This window comes from Notamacropus eugenii, chromosome 1, assembly GCF_028372415.1.
Source record: "Notamacropus eugenii isolate mMacEug1 chromosome 1, mMacEug1.pri_v2, whole genome shotgun sequence".
In the NCBI taxonomy this organism is placed as follows: Eukaryota; Metazoa; Chordata; class Mammalia; order Diprotodontia; family Macropodidae; genus Notamacropus; species Notamacropus eugenii.
In genome coordinates, this window is record NC_092872.1 from 138,180,091 (window position 1) to 138,194,855 (window position 14,765).

At 40.3% G+C, this 14,765-nt stretch overlaps 1 long non-coding RNA gene across 1 annotated transcript; it reads left to right on the forward strand.

Moving 5' to 3' along the window:
- The first annotated feature begins 6,912 nt into the window (after positions 1-6,912).
- On the forward strand, positions 6,913-13,624 carry LOC140524113 (uncharacterized). Its single transcript, XR_011973569.1, has 4 exons — positions 6,913-7,256; positions 7,750-7,873; positions 8,798-8,906; positions 13,559-13,624. It is a non-coding gene; the product is annotated as an uncharacterized lncRNA (long non-coding RNA).
- Positions 13,625-14,765: the final 1,141 nt, after the last annotated feature.

The following is a 14,765-nucleotide window of genomic DNA, read 5'->3' on the forward strand; positions in this document are numbered from 1 at the left end:
AGGGGCCTGGTTAAATTCACTCAGAATGAGCAGAACCCAGAGATCCAGTATTTATACAGAATTTTAAGATTTTTCAAGGTACTCTACAAATGTTATCTCATTTTATCTTCACAATGGCTCTGGAAGGTTAGTGCTACCCCTATTTTAGAGATGAATGTCTTCTCTCTAAGATTCCCTACATATCGTTTGAATGTTGTCTCCCTCATTAGACTGAGTTCCTTGAGAGTAAGGATTGTTTTCTGCCTTTCTATCCTCAGCGTACTACCTTATATGTAGTAGGTGTTTAATAAACATCAGTTGACTGACAGAGACAGGCTAAGCGACTTGCCTAGGGTCACATAGCTAGTAAATATTTGAGGCTGGATTTTAACTCAGGCCTTCCTGACTACAGGGTCACCACTCTCTCTACTGGGCCACTTAGCTACCTCCAGTTTTTAAAATGAAAGATGTATCAGTATGCCCTTCAAGTAGAGGGGCAGTTGAGGTAGGTAGGTGGTGTTGTGGAAAGAATGATGTCAGGAAGACCTCAGTTCAAATAGAGCCTCAGCTATTTTCTAGCTGTGTCATGCTGTTTCCCTCAGTTTCCACATCTGTAAAAAGAGCTGGAGGACCCCAAAAGGGGTCACAAAGAGTTGGACAGAACAACAACGAACTGAGGATGACAAAGGCCCCTCCCTCACAGAGCTATGAGGATCAAGAGATACTATTTACAGAGTTTAGTGCAATGCCAGAGGAATGTTCATTCCTTTCCTCTTCCCCAGGGAAATTCTAACTCTAAGCACTCTTCAATAGAAGAGTTAAGAATAGATGGGTGATGGCAAAATATGGGAAGAATATCTGAGTTATTCAGGACTTTGGTTTTAAAAGCTGCAAAATCTTTTAGAGTAGAGAAAAGCTAATAGGTTTAGAGGTAGAAGAGGTTTCAGAGATGACCTAGTACAACAGGGGCTCTTAGTTTTTTTTGTGTCACACATTCCTTTAGCTGTTTTATGAAGCCCATGGACCCTCCTCAGAGTACTATTTTTAAACACAAGCCCAGAAAACCTCATAGGATTACAAGGGAAACCTATTCTATTGAAATACAGTTATCAAAATATTTTTTAAAATAAGTTGGCAGATCCCAGGTTAAGAGCCTCTGATCTAGACCATCCAGTCCCCTGGTTTTATAGATAAAAGAAAGGAGGGTTAGTGACTTACCCCAAGGTACACAGGGGACAAGAAGTAGAACCAGGATGTGATATCAGATGGGGCACTTCATATTCTACCCTGTTGCAGTAGAGTAGGAGATAGGGATGAAGAGGTGCAAGGTCACCAAAATGTTGGGGTACAAGGTGTGTGTGTGTGTGTGTGTGTGTGTGTGTGTGTGTGTGTCTGTGTCTGTGTCTGTGTGTGTTGTGGTGTCATCTTGAAAGAATTCACTCGGGCTGTCTCCAAATCAAGTAAAGACATTTATTTTGGATAACACACCAAGCAGGCTCCTCCTTAAGAGAGGCAGCAACTTACCGGAGACCTCAGCTTAAGGGGGGAACAACTCCTTAAAAGAGACAGCCCCACCATTTGTCCCCAGCCCTTCTTATTTGCTTTCCATTTATTTATCTTTCTAAATTTTTCAAAGCCATTACTCAGACTACTCAACCATAGCAGAAGATATCTCCTAAGTTATTACTCTTCACTAACATAACTGTACTGAAATCCTGGGGGCTTGCCCCCTAAGGGACATGGTTGGTTCAGGGAGGAACCTTAAGGGAGAAGCCCCTAGCTAGAAGCTAGGGAGTCTTAGAAAGGAAAACCTGCCATGGGTGGGGGACATGAGGTAATCAGGGCCAGAAAGGACAGGAAGGTGAGGTAACCAGGAACACATAGGCAAGGGGGCAGTGACTGAGTTTTGCCCATATCTGGACACATCGTTATTCCATCGTTTAGCCCATTTGCCCAGGGTGGAGTATTTCATTGACCATTCTATTTGAATCTTATTATATCATTGATTAGTCTACTTGAATCTCATCATCTCCAGAAAGGCTTCAGCTAATCTCATTATCTCCCAACTTAAGAAGCTGGTACCCAAATTCATTTGGGAAAAAGGGTGAGGGTCATGCATTCCTATCAGGAGATCTGGATTCTGGGCTTGGACTTGGCTGACCCTGACTATTTATGACCTTTGGTAAGTTAATGAATTTTCTGGGTCTCAGTTTCCTCATTTAAAGATAACTAGGTTGGGCTAGATGAAAGGAAAATGGGGTTGAAGGAGAGATAGGGAGGGACAGGACCTATGGTTTGGAGGATCAGAGAATATCCTGAGAGAAAGTGATGGTGAAGGAGCTGGTAGGAGTGAATGAGCAATTTTTGCCCTTTCTCCCCCAGCATTTTCAGTGGAAATTGCTGGGAGTCCGGTTCTTTTCAGCAGTCAGGTATATACTGCATTTCTTTTTTTTTTTTAATTTTGGGTTCCAAATTCTCTCTCTCCTCCAGCCATTGAGAAACCAAGTAACATGATGCCCATTATATATGCACTCACCTCATTCCAACTGTTCTCTGAAGTCTTGGGGCTCAGGCTCTTCCCAAAAGAGGTCTAAATTGGGGGAGTACTGTGAAAGGCTGAAAATCAGTGTTTTAAAAAGCCAGAATTTCAAGATTTCCATTAACTGTTACCCAGAGGGAGATCTCAATCCCAGAGATTCTTTGGGCCCACTAGGGGCACAGGGTGGAATGCATTAAAGGAAGAGCTCCTCCCAGAGGAGGTGAGCAGAGAGACATAATGTGTGTGAAGGATGACTGGGTGGATAGTATGATGTTAGAGACTTCCTGGGCCCAAAGACCCTGAAGAAGGACTAAAAGTACCTGGTGATCTCTAGGTGAGGTGGGAGACCCAGGCTATCATGGAAAGTAATCGTATTGAAGGTCTTATGAGGAGGAAGATCCTAGAGTTCTCAGTGGGACCTTCAGAATAATAACCAGAGAACACAGTGTCCAAGGTTGTATTCTAGTTTGCTGAGCTGGAAAGTGGGAAGTGAAAGTTTTTGTCAGAGGTCTCCTTGTCCAATTTCTGTGTTCCTCCCCCACTATTCGCATCCTCCTTTCATCCCATTAGGATTTCTAGGAAAACTTAATGGAAAAAAAAAACAATATTTAATTAGAAGACAGATATACTTAATTCAGTATCTTTCATCTGTGACTCTTCTTCCTTGGTTCCTTTTCTATAATTCTTCAAGTTTTCTCTGTCTTTTTCTGTTCTTTTGCCTTCCCTCCCCCATCCCACCCCCACTCCCTTCTGTCTCTTTCTGACATTAAGGAGTAAATGTCTTCTAACTAACTCTCCTGGTTATGGCATCCCCATTTTACAGATGAGAAAACTGAGGCAGACAGAAGTTAATTTCTGAGGCAGGAATCAAACTTTGGTCTTTCTGTTTCCAAGTCCAGTGTTCTATTCTGAACCCTTCGTGCAGACATATTACTTGTAATTACCTCATTTTTGTAAAAGTGGACAAGAACCTTGTCTGAGGGGTTTTTACACACAAGTGGCAGAATGAGAAGGATGCTGGTCTTTTGGAGCTAGGAAGAAAATAAGCACTTATTAAGCACTTACTATGTGCCAGATATTATGCTATGTGCTTTAGAAATATTAACTCATCTGATCCTTACAACCACCCTGATTGGTGGATGCTATCATTATCCCCATTTTACAGCTGAGAAAATTAAGGCCAACTGAGGTTAATGACTTGTTCTGGGTCACACAGCTAATAAATTTCTGAGGGTGGATTTGAACTTGGGTCTTCCTGACTTCAGGTCAAGGAGCTAAACAATGTCTATCACTTTACTGAGTTACCTTAGGCAGAAATAAGTTGAAATCCTGCCTCAGACATATACATTAGCTATATGACACTGGACAATTCACTTAACCTGCGTGCCTCAGTTTCCTTACCTAAAATATGAGGGGGTTAGACTCATAGGGTCCCTTCTAATACTGAATCTATGACAAACTCAATGGGTATAGCTGTGGGTCTGGTAACTAGGAGGTGGAGAAAATAGCTAGAAATATTAATGTAGTGAGACTACAAATGCCATCCGTAGCATTAGCAAGGCCCACACATAAGGAAGGGTCTATATTGGTCAGAAAGGAGAGACAAGGGGAATCTGCTACCAAAGTTAAAACAAATTCAGCTTTGAAGGTGAACCTGTACCTAAAGGAGAGAACCTCCAAAAACAACAAATCTTACCCAACAACCTCACCTTCCCTCCCTACTGATTCTCTTCCTATAAAATCAAATATCCTGACAAGGTTCCCAGCTGATAGCTAATAGCATCCTTCCTTCCCTGCCCCTGACAATCTCACAGTTAGCCTCGGGATCTTCCTGGAGCACTTTCTTCTGCTCCTGGTAGGGCTCACCAAACAGTGAGACTAGCCCTGGCTCCCAGCTGAGCTCTCATGGGACTTGTGGGAATTATAGAACACTCAAAGGACATAAACTAATGTCATTTCATTCTTTTGTTCTCTCCTACCCTGCCTCCCTCAAACATCTAATGTACCTCTTTTTTTTTTTTTGCATTTGTATTTTGTTGTTGGTCAGTCATGTCTGACTCTTTGGGACCTCATCTGGGGATTTTTTTGGCAAAGATACTGAAGTGGTTTGCCATTTCCTTCTCATATTCATTTTACAGATAAGGAAACTGAGGCAAACAGGGTTAAGTCACTTGCCCAGGGTCACACAGCTAGTGAATGTCTGAGGTCACATTTAAACTTGAATGATGAGTTTTCCTGACCTCAGGACTACTCTGTTGTATTTGCATAATTAACTGCTAATACAAAGTATAGCAGCTTTGTGTAAGGAAGTCTCTCAAAGTAGAAGACTCTTAGACCAGTCATGTCAAATTCAAATAGAAAAGGAGGGCCACTAAGCCATAATAAGGATCCCACAGCCTATTGACTTAGAAAACCACATACTGTATTAACATAATCTCTCTTCTATTGTCTTTCTATTTATTTCATTAAATATTTGTCAATTACACTTTAATCTGGTTCAGGCTACTCTCTGGATTTCTGCCTTAAACTCTGACTGTCCTCATTGCTTTAGTATAAAATACTATTCCCTCCTTCATCTTTTCCTCAGTGTCCCCCTCTGTCCCACAACTAGGTTCAATTTCTCCCCAAAAGTTCTCATGATAAAGCTTACTCCCAAATACACATTTTTCAACCACTGAGCACATATTACTTAACCACTGTTTTTGATACACTTCCCACTGAAAGCCTCTTATTTACTAAGAGGGCCCATGTGATCCCAAATCGGACATCACAAGCATGAACATTTTCCCCAGGTACCCAGATTTGAAATTTCAGTCTTACGTGACTCTTTCTTGGCTCTTGCCCTGTACTGCCAATCAATCCCCAAATATTCTTGCTTATTTATTGACACTGTTTATTATGCATATAGACTTCTTATTTGTATTCTCATCTGGTATCTTGGCTCATGTTCACTTCTGGGCTGAAACATTCCCTCCCCTGTGTTCTCCCTTCAAGTTCTTTCAGCCTTCAAAGTCCAGCTCATAACCAAGGGAACACTGTCTACAGCAACAACAATATTGTTTTAAGAATGACTTTTGAGGAATCAGTTATTTTATCTATTATAAACACCCAAATTAACTTTGTAAAGGATACATGATAAAAGACGCTATCCGCATCCAGAGAAAAAACTGATAGATGTACAGAATAATTTTACAGATATACACACACATATACATACACACACACACACATACACACACACGTACACCTGTTTGTGTCTAATGGTAGCCATCTCTAGGGTGGGGGGAAGGGAAGGAATAAAAAGAAATCTACACGATAATTTTGTGAGCACGTTTGAAAGGAAGAGCAAATTGCAACATAGCAGATTGGCAATTTTATGTATGAACTTTTTTATTGTACTATGTTATGGAAATACTTGTTTTATTCCACAAATTAAAAATAAAATAAAGAATAATAACAGCCCCACCAAAGTGTTGTTAATCTTCCTCTTCCTCTTTGAAGGCATCAGCTCATAAGACTTCCATCCTTTGAACTCCTAAGGCCACTCCTGTGTGTACCTACATCATTTGGCAGTTTGGCTATACTGTCTTTCATCATTAATAATCTTATTATGATAGCCAGAAGACATAATAATAATAAATGCTAGCATTTACATGACATTTTAAAGATTGCAAAGCATTTTACTTATATTATCCCATTTGAGTTGGTCATCAGGAGGCAAGGTGGTTTCTTACAAGAGCTTAAAGGATTCTTGACATATTTAAGGTTTTCTTTTAATTACAGGAGATTAAAGAAGCACAAACCAGCAGACTTGCCTTGAGACTGGGAAACTCCAAAGGCAAGCAATTTTGTGATTTCAAGCTTGCAAAGCACCTTACAAATATGATTTCGTTTGATCCTTACAACAATCCTAGTGTTATCCCCACATTACAGTTGAGGAACTGAGGCAGATAGAGGTTAAATGACTTGCCCATGGTCATTTAGTTAATTCTTGAAGCCACAGCTGAACTCAGGCCTTCCTGAATCCTGGTCCAATGCTCTATTTTCTTTGCCACCTAGCTGCTGTCTGCTCTTCTGATTTTGCCCTGAAAACTAAATGTGTGGCCTCCCCGCTAGAATGTGAGCTCCTTAAGAGTGGGCTGTCTGGGTTTAAGAGTATAAAGAATTTAGAATCTGGTAGCCTTTTTCTTACACTCTGAACCCCAAATGTCATATGTGCATCCCAAACCCCAAACAACATCTAAATCTTTTCCACATCCCCAATCTCTCTGGCATATCTTCTCCCATTCTACGTCTCCTACTCTACCTTCCTTTGTTCTCCTCACCTCTTTTCCATTTTTTTGCTTCTCTCTGCTTTAGCTTGAGTTATGCCTGTGATATTTACTGGCAGAGCAGTCAGGGCCCAAGAGATTACTGATCTAAGAAATGACAGGGAGAGAGTGTGGATGCTTTAGGGAGAATCAAGAATGAAAATGTTAGGTGGTCTCTGTACTGAGCCAATTAGGCACATGGTATTTCCACATTCACACTCCCATAGCAATTTTCTTAGCAAGAGATGTCCCTCCATTACTAGTAATATTAGGTTCCTAAGTATTCCTTATAACCAATCCCAAATAAATAAGATGGGGATCTATTCTAACTATTATTATTTCTCTGTCAAGGAATCTGAAGAATCATATAATGTGAAGAGGAACCCCCAGAATCCAACTGATTTCTTAGATCCTGGCAGTCAACCAAGGTAATCCTAGGAAGTGAGGGAAGGGAAGGAGAATGAGAGATACTTATGTACACCTAAAAGTAGGGACTCCTTGTCTTTTCCTTTGGGATCTGATCAAGTGGCCACCATTACTCATGGTTGACCCTGGGAACAAGGAGATAAGATCCTTAGTTCCCAAAGAAGTATGGTGATTTTATAAATTGTTAAAGGTATGCAGTGAAGTGATACAGTGGATAGAGTGCCAGGCCTGGAGTCAGGAAGGCTCATTTTCCTGAGTTCAAATCTGGTCTCAAATACACACTAGCTGTGTGACCCTGGGCAAATCACTTAACCGTGTTTACCTCAGTTTCCTCCTCTGTAAAATGAACTGGAGATGGAAATGACAAACCACTCCAGCATCTTTGTCAAGAAAATCCCAAAAGGGGCCACGAAGAGTTGGACATGACTGAAAATGACTAAATTGTCAAAATGCAAGTGATAAATTAATTGTTCTTTATTCACTTTGGTTTCCTAGTTTCTAAGATTTGCTACCTGGCAGAAGAGAGCACAGAATTACTGTGAGGAAGAAGAGAAATATGTGAATCTGTTTAGGTCCTGAAGAACAGGGAAGTTGGTGGGCTCTGTGATGAGATTTACACGTAAGTTCCATCAGGCTGTTTTGGAACTTGGTGGGTTAGGTGGTAGAACTGTAAGTCAGAACCCAAGCACTAATTCAGTTTTTCCTATGAGGGGCTGGAGATGCCCAGCCAGGTCTTTCAGCCCCTGTGGATTAGCTCCAAAGTGCTGCCAGGACTTTGGGGAACATTTGGCGGGGGAGAGGGAAAGACAAAGGAGCAGGAGAGGCAAGACCCTTGTTTTATAATATCTGTACTTCTTTCAGTGGTAGCGATGGATTTTGAATTCTGGTAGGAAAAAAGCAAATAAGAGAAGGAAGCAATCCCTGAGGAAAGAAACAATCAGCAAAGCAAAGCCAACGTATACAGAGAAGAAGCTCAGTGAAAAGTGCTGAGGGATAGAAATGGTGCCTGGCATTAACTAGGAATGCTGACAACTCTGAGTCACAGTTTGGCTGGTACATTCTTTGAAAGAGAGATGGGGTATTAAAAATCAAAATTTTAGAGAAAAAAATAGAGGAAGAGAAAAAGCAGATCATCTTTTTGTCCTAAGGAAGTAGGAAGCTAAATTTTCCACAAGAGGTCGTTATGTGAATTGTGGGAAGAGATGCCTTGTAACTGAAACACCATACAGGTTAGAGTCCCTTCTATAAGGAGAGGTTTTACAATGGGGAGAATTTATTTGGCCTAGCACATATCTGACACTCTAAAACACATGTTGAAAGAAGGGTGAATGGATAAATGAATAAATGATCACAACGACTCTAGTTATTATTATATCTGGAAACCACAAAATCTTAAGGAACCTAAAGTGTCCACAGCCTGTCTCTGTGGGATGAGCAGCAAATGAGATCTCAAAACAGGACGTGATGTAGAGAAAATAAGTACAGTGTTTTGAAATGTCAGTGAGTTGTTCTCTCTTTTTTTCCCAAAATCCTTCTTCATTAGCTGAGTTTCCTTCCTCATGGATAGAGAACACCCCCTGTTCACTCACTCATCATCTTGACAAAGAATTGGGTTAAAGCATCCTCTGACAAGAGACTAAGTTCCAGTTTCAGTAAGTTCCTGATCACCAGCAGTGACGCCTAAGGGAATCATTTAATGCTTTTTGCCTTACCTGTAAAGGGCGGGAAATAATGCCTACTCTCCTTAGACCATGATATTGGGAAAGACTGAAGGCAAAAGGAGAAGGGGATGGCAGAAGATGAGATAGATAGATAGTGTCGTGGAAGCAATGAACATGGGCTTGCACAGACTTTGGGAGATAGTGGAGGGCAGAGAGGCTGGTTGTGCTATATGATTCATGGGGTCACAGAGAGTCAGATACAACTGAATGAACAACAACTCTATCACAGATTGTGGTGAGCCTCCAATGAGATAACATATGTTCAAGTGCTTTGAATGATGTTGGATTCTATACAAATATGGGTGCTAAAGTTGAGAGGTTTCGGTAGCTGGAGACTGTAGGGTTGCTTCACTAGTAGCAGGGTTGAAGCACAGGCTTACCTCAGGGAAGATTCTGTTCCTCAGTTTCCAAGATTCAGGACCTGGATCTTATCAGTCAAGGTAGAGATCATCAAGGACTGGGGAACTAATTCACATTAAATAAATCGCAAGAGACTAATCGAAGAGCCAAACTATAAATTCATTCATTGAGAACAGGCAATATGTCTGACAAAGAAGCTATCATAGACCTTTTCCACAGGGAATGTACTTTCTGGTTAGTAAGTTGGTTTAGAAAATGAACAAATTTACTGCATTGTGTGTGTGTGTGTGTGTGTGTGTGTGTGTGTGAAGATGTTGGGAGTAAGTACCTTGTTCTTAAGCAGTATTTCCATTAAGCTAAGGAATATCTTAGTATGGATCTACTCTAAACATTTCTTTTTTCTTTTTCAAGACTAAGTCTCACTATCTTACCCAGGATGGAGGAAGTACAGGGACCATTCACAAGTCAAATTCCAATCCTAGGCCCTATGTAAAATTTAACCTGCTCCATTTTTTTCCAGTCTAATATGGTTCACTCCTTCCATAGGGAAGTCTAGTGGCTTTCCCACTCTCTGAGCTACCATACTGGTGCTGAACTGGTATGACTAGTCTAATTGGCTTTAGCCCTTCTGTAGCTCAGGATTTCCAAACTTGAGAAATTTACCAGCTTTAGCCTCTCCAATGTAGCAGGGATGATAGGCATATACCACCATGGCTGGCAAATTTATTTTTTTCTTAACCTTTTCATTAGGAATCCTTTTGGCAGGCTAGTAAAACTAATGAATCTCTTATGAGAATAATGTTTTTAAATAAGTGAAGGAAATGCTAAATTTCAATTAGAGTTTGTGGAAAACAAAGATATCATTTCTTCCAATATTTACAGACCATCCTGAAATCTATTTATGGGCTGCAGCTAAAGAATGCCTGTTCCAAAGAACTGGTATTAATTACATAAAATCAATGCTGGATAAATACTGAAAAATCCCTACTCTTTGGGTGCTATCCTTTGGCTTCTCTCAAGATGCCACGGCGGGCATCATCACAAAGTTTCCTCAGGCTTTGGGACTCATCATGTAAAAATGATGCATGTGTAACTGGGTTTCAGAATGGTTGCCACGTTATTGTTATCATTCTCAAAGAGGACGAAAGACATCAAGGGGGATGCCTTGACTTGCCCAAGAATTGGATTTAGAGGAGAATGAACTACATAGATCAGCTTCACTCTCCCCCACCAGTGTCATCAATGTCCAGTAGCAGGACAAAAGTCAAGACAACTGGTGATGGCCCAGGATGCAATGGGTGACTTTGGGATTTCTCAATTAGGTCTTCTCTAGGTCTCAGTTTGTCTGAGGCAATGCCCACTCAGTGACTAAGGGCTAGGTCAGAATTGAGATAAAAGATGACCCCAATTGAACATCACAAAACTACTAATCTGGGAGGGGGATGGTCCTCACAGCTAAAAAGGAGGGAGAATCTTGTGTCCATAATTTCATTAATTACCTTAATTTATAAATCCTTAAAGAAAATGAGAAAAAAACCCACTTGGAATTGATGGAGTCCTAACAGAGCTGCCCCCCACCCCAATATTCTAACTTCATTATGGGCCCACTGTAGCTACCTAGCCCCCCACCCCCACATGTGTCTTAACTTCTTCATGAATGTCTCACTGCGCAGTAGGACAATAGGTACGTCCCTGAACTCTTAGTTCTCATAGAAACAGCATGTCCATGGATGGGAACCTAGACATTGCTTCTACCTAGCTACTGCCCCCAGATCCGTGTTCTTGTAGTCAATCACACTCACATCATCCGTCTAGCCCAAGACAGGACCACAATACTTAATTATCCATCTTGACTGGACTGAACCACAATAGCTAGCCAATTAGAGGGCAGCATGACCAGGATGTTTAGCCATGGAACCATAGATAGGACCCCTCCCTTCTCCATTACCTAATCCCTTAACAAATTCCTCCTGCCTTTTTAATATTGATCGTATTCTTATATTATATGTAAATTTCTGTTATGCAATTGCATCTTTGACCGATAAAAATCCATCTTGCTCTCTCTGAAGTTTCTGGTTCCTCTTCAAAGTTCTCCTGCTTCGTGAGAGGCGTCAATCTCAATAAATACCTATACTTGGATTAGAGGTGATCTGACTGAGTTCTTTGAGATGGTTCTACCACAACACATCAGTTTTTGGTGTGCCAGAGTTGAAACCTCAACAGTTTTTGGCATCCCTGGGTCTAAACCTCAATGGACTGATATCACTTTGGCCCAAGACTAAAGAGTGAGCTATAGCTGTAACTAGAGTCAAGACCATAGAAACCTCTGGCAAACTTCCCATTTTTGAGTTGGGGCTGAGGTAGAGAAGGGGAACAAAAGGAAGGTCACACCTTCCAGCTGGAAGAGAAAGATGTGTCCTGGAAAGAATCAAGTCCTCTCCTTTTCCTTCTGGAAGGAGGAAGTTTGAAAACAAAAAAGTGACCAGCCAAACTTTGCTCCACAGTGACACCTGCTGTTTACACAAAATTCATTATTATAAATTTCATTTTAATGAAAATGAATTTAAAATAAATACACACACACACACACACACACACACACATATATAAATACGTTAGACTCTGGGTTCCTTGAGAGCACAGATTGCTGCCTTTCTTTTTCATTCTTAATGCTAGCAATATTAATAATATTGCTAATAATAAAAATAATAACTAGCATTTATCTAGTGCTTCCTATGTGTCCAGCACGCTAAGCCCTTTACAATAATCATTTCATTTGATCTTCAGAACAATCCTGGGAGGTAGGTGCTATTATGGTCATCATTTTGCAAATGAGAAAACTGAAGCAAATGAGATGAGTGACTTGCCTGGAGTCACAGAGCTAAAAAGTATCATGGGCTATATTTGAATTCAGGTTTTTCTGACTCTAAGCCCAGCACTCTATCCACTGCACCACCAACTTGTGCTTAGCACATAGTAGATACTTAAATGCTCATTGACTGATTGGCATATTAGTAAAAGGGGCTGGTGGAGACCTCTAGGTACAAGTTCTCCTGGTCAGCAGAGACAGAGGGACATTGTCCCTTAAGGAGAGGGAAACTGAGGATACTATGAAACCACTTCTGGGGAGGTTCAGGGCAGAGTTAGGCCAGGGAAGAAAGGAGCTGGAGGTGTAGCTACAGGGCAGAGGAAGTGGTTACCTGGTAACTTATTTCGACAATATTCTTGTTTACCAGATTCTACTCCTTCTACTCAAGGAGTGCAAGCGTTGTCAAAATGAAAATCCATCACTTTAACAATTGTACAATATTAAAAAATTATTATTTTAATTTTTGGACCCTCTATATTTTGGTTCCCTGCCAAAGCGACAAATCCTTTGTTTTTCCTTGTCCGTTTCTCATTCTTATTTTTATTTTCCTTCTATTGAGCTATTTCCAGTTTTCTCCATTCACATTTTTTTCATCCTTCATTTTGCTTCCCTCTTCTCCTCCCTTTTTGCATTTGCCTCTGACTTTGTGCTAGAAACCCCATAGTACTCACGGCTCAAGAGATTTCTAAATCCTGATCTAAGTAAGTGACTTGGATAGGTAAGTGATTTGGGGAAAATTAAGAATGACTCACTTGGCAAGAGATGCTTTTGTGCTGAATTGACAAGGTAATTGATATTTATATGTTCTGCCTTCCAGTGCCAAGTTTCCTATCATCAGACACCATCCTCTGTCACTGATGGCTGATTCTTAAGAATTTGTTTTAGCCATTTACAAAAAAAACAAGGGGTGGATGACCGATTTCAATTCTCATCATTTCTATGTCAATGAATCAGAAGAGTCCCAATTGTGTGGAGATGGGTCCACAGGGTACAACTCATCATCTAGATGCATCAAACTCTTCCAGGCATGTCTAACTTGGGGGACAGTTTAAGAGGAAGGATTAGTTTCTTCTGGGCATTAATGATGGTACATACTACCCATCCCCTGTCAGAGAGCTTAAGTTTCAGAAACAGACATGCATTTTTAACATGACCAATGTAGGAATTTGTTTTGCTCATGTATACATATTTGATACAAGGTTGTTTGGTTTTTTTTTAAATGGAGGTGGAAAGCCGTACAAGGAGACCCCTGAGTTCAAAGGAAGAAGTTTTTTTTTTTTTTTAGAAAAAAGACTCAGTGTTTAGCTAAAGAAATGTAAATGAAATATTATAAATATTCCCTTTATGTTCCCAGATAGTATCTGAAAGTTGTAGATGGGGAGGAAAGACCAGCCATGTTCCTGAAGGTGGAGGAAAGAGGTAAGTTATGAACTGGATCTCACTGTTTCTTTGTGGTGTCTTGAGAGGACATGGGAAAGCCAAGTCACAGCCTTAAAACCAAATCAAAGGCCTATGGAAGTGGCTAGATATTCCATGATTGGTGACTACATTCCATTTGGCTCATTCTTAAAGTGAAATGTACTGAGAATCAATATAAAATACACGAGATACACCAGCTGGGAAAGTCACCCTTCATAAGGCATGGGGTCTACATGTGTTGCTAATTATATTAGTGCATTCTGTTAATGGCTTAATATTTCCTTTAACAAAGAATGGAGGTCCAAAACACACAACTATACTTAGTATAAATAATCAACATTTAAGTAGCAAGAGAGAAGTAGCAAGAGCAGGTTCCAATCACCATTGGATTCAGCCAGTCCTCAGATGGAGTTAAGCAGTCAGTAAGTATTTATTAAACACTTGCTATGTTCCGGGTATTGTGCTAAGTACTAGGGATACAGACAAATGCAAAAAACATTTGTATTTCTGCTCTCAATGAGTTTATAGTTCTAATGGGGAGATAAACTATAAAAACAAGTTAATAATAACAATAGCAATGATAGCTAATCTATAATAACTAATAATAAAACAATAGTAATAATACCCAGCATTTATATAATGTTTTAAGGCTTGTGAAGCATTTTGCAAATATTATCACATTTTATCCCCACAACAGCACTGTGAGGGATATACTGTTATTATCTTCATTTTACAAATGAGGGAACTAAGGCGGACATAGATTAAGTGACTTGCCCAGGATCACTCAACTATTAAATATCTGAAGTAGGATTTGAACTCAGTTCTTTCTGACCCAGAGTCCAGCACTCTTGTCAATTCTTCTATTTAGCTGCCTCTATGATGCCTCCAGATATATATGATTCTTAAAGTGCCCACTCCTGCCAGAGGAATGCATTTGAACAGAGATACAAAGAAAGGTGCCTATAGCCATATGCTCCTAGAATGACCTAACCAAGTCATATGGCTTCCCCCTTTAATACCCTAACATAAATCATGTCTCTATAAGTTCACAGGAAGGACCCGGGATGTCTGTTACCTGCTTGTTTTTCTTCCAAATGGAAGAAATGCAACATATTAAAACACAATATGATAAGCTCTGTTAT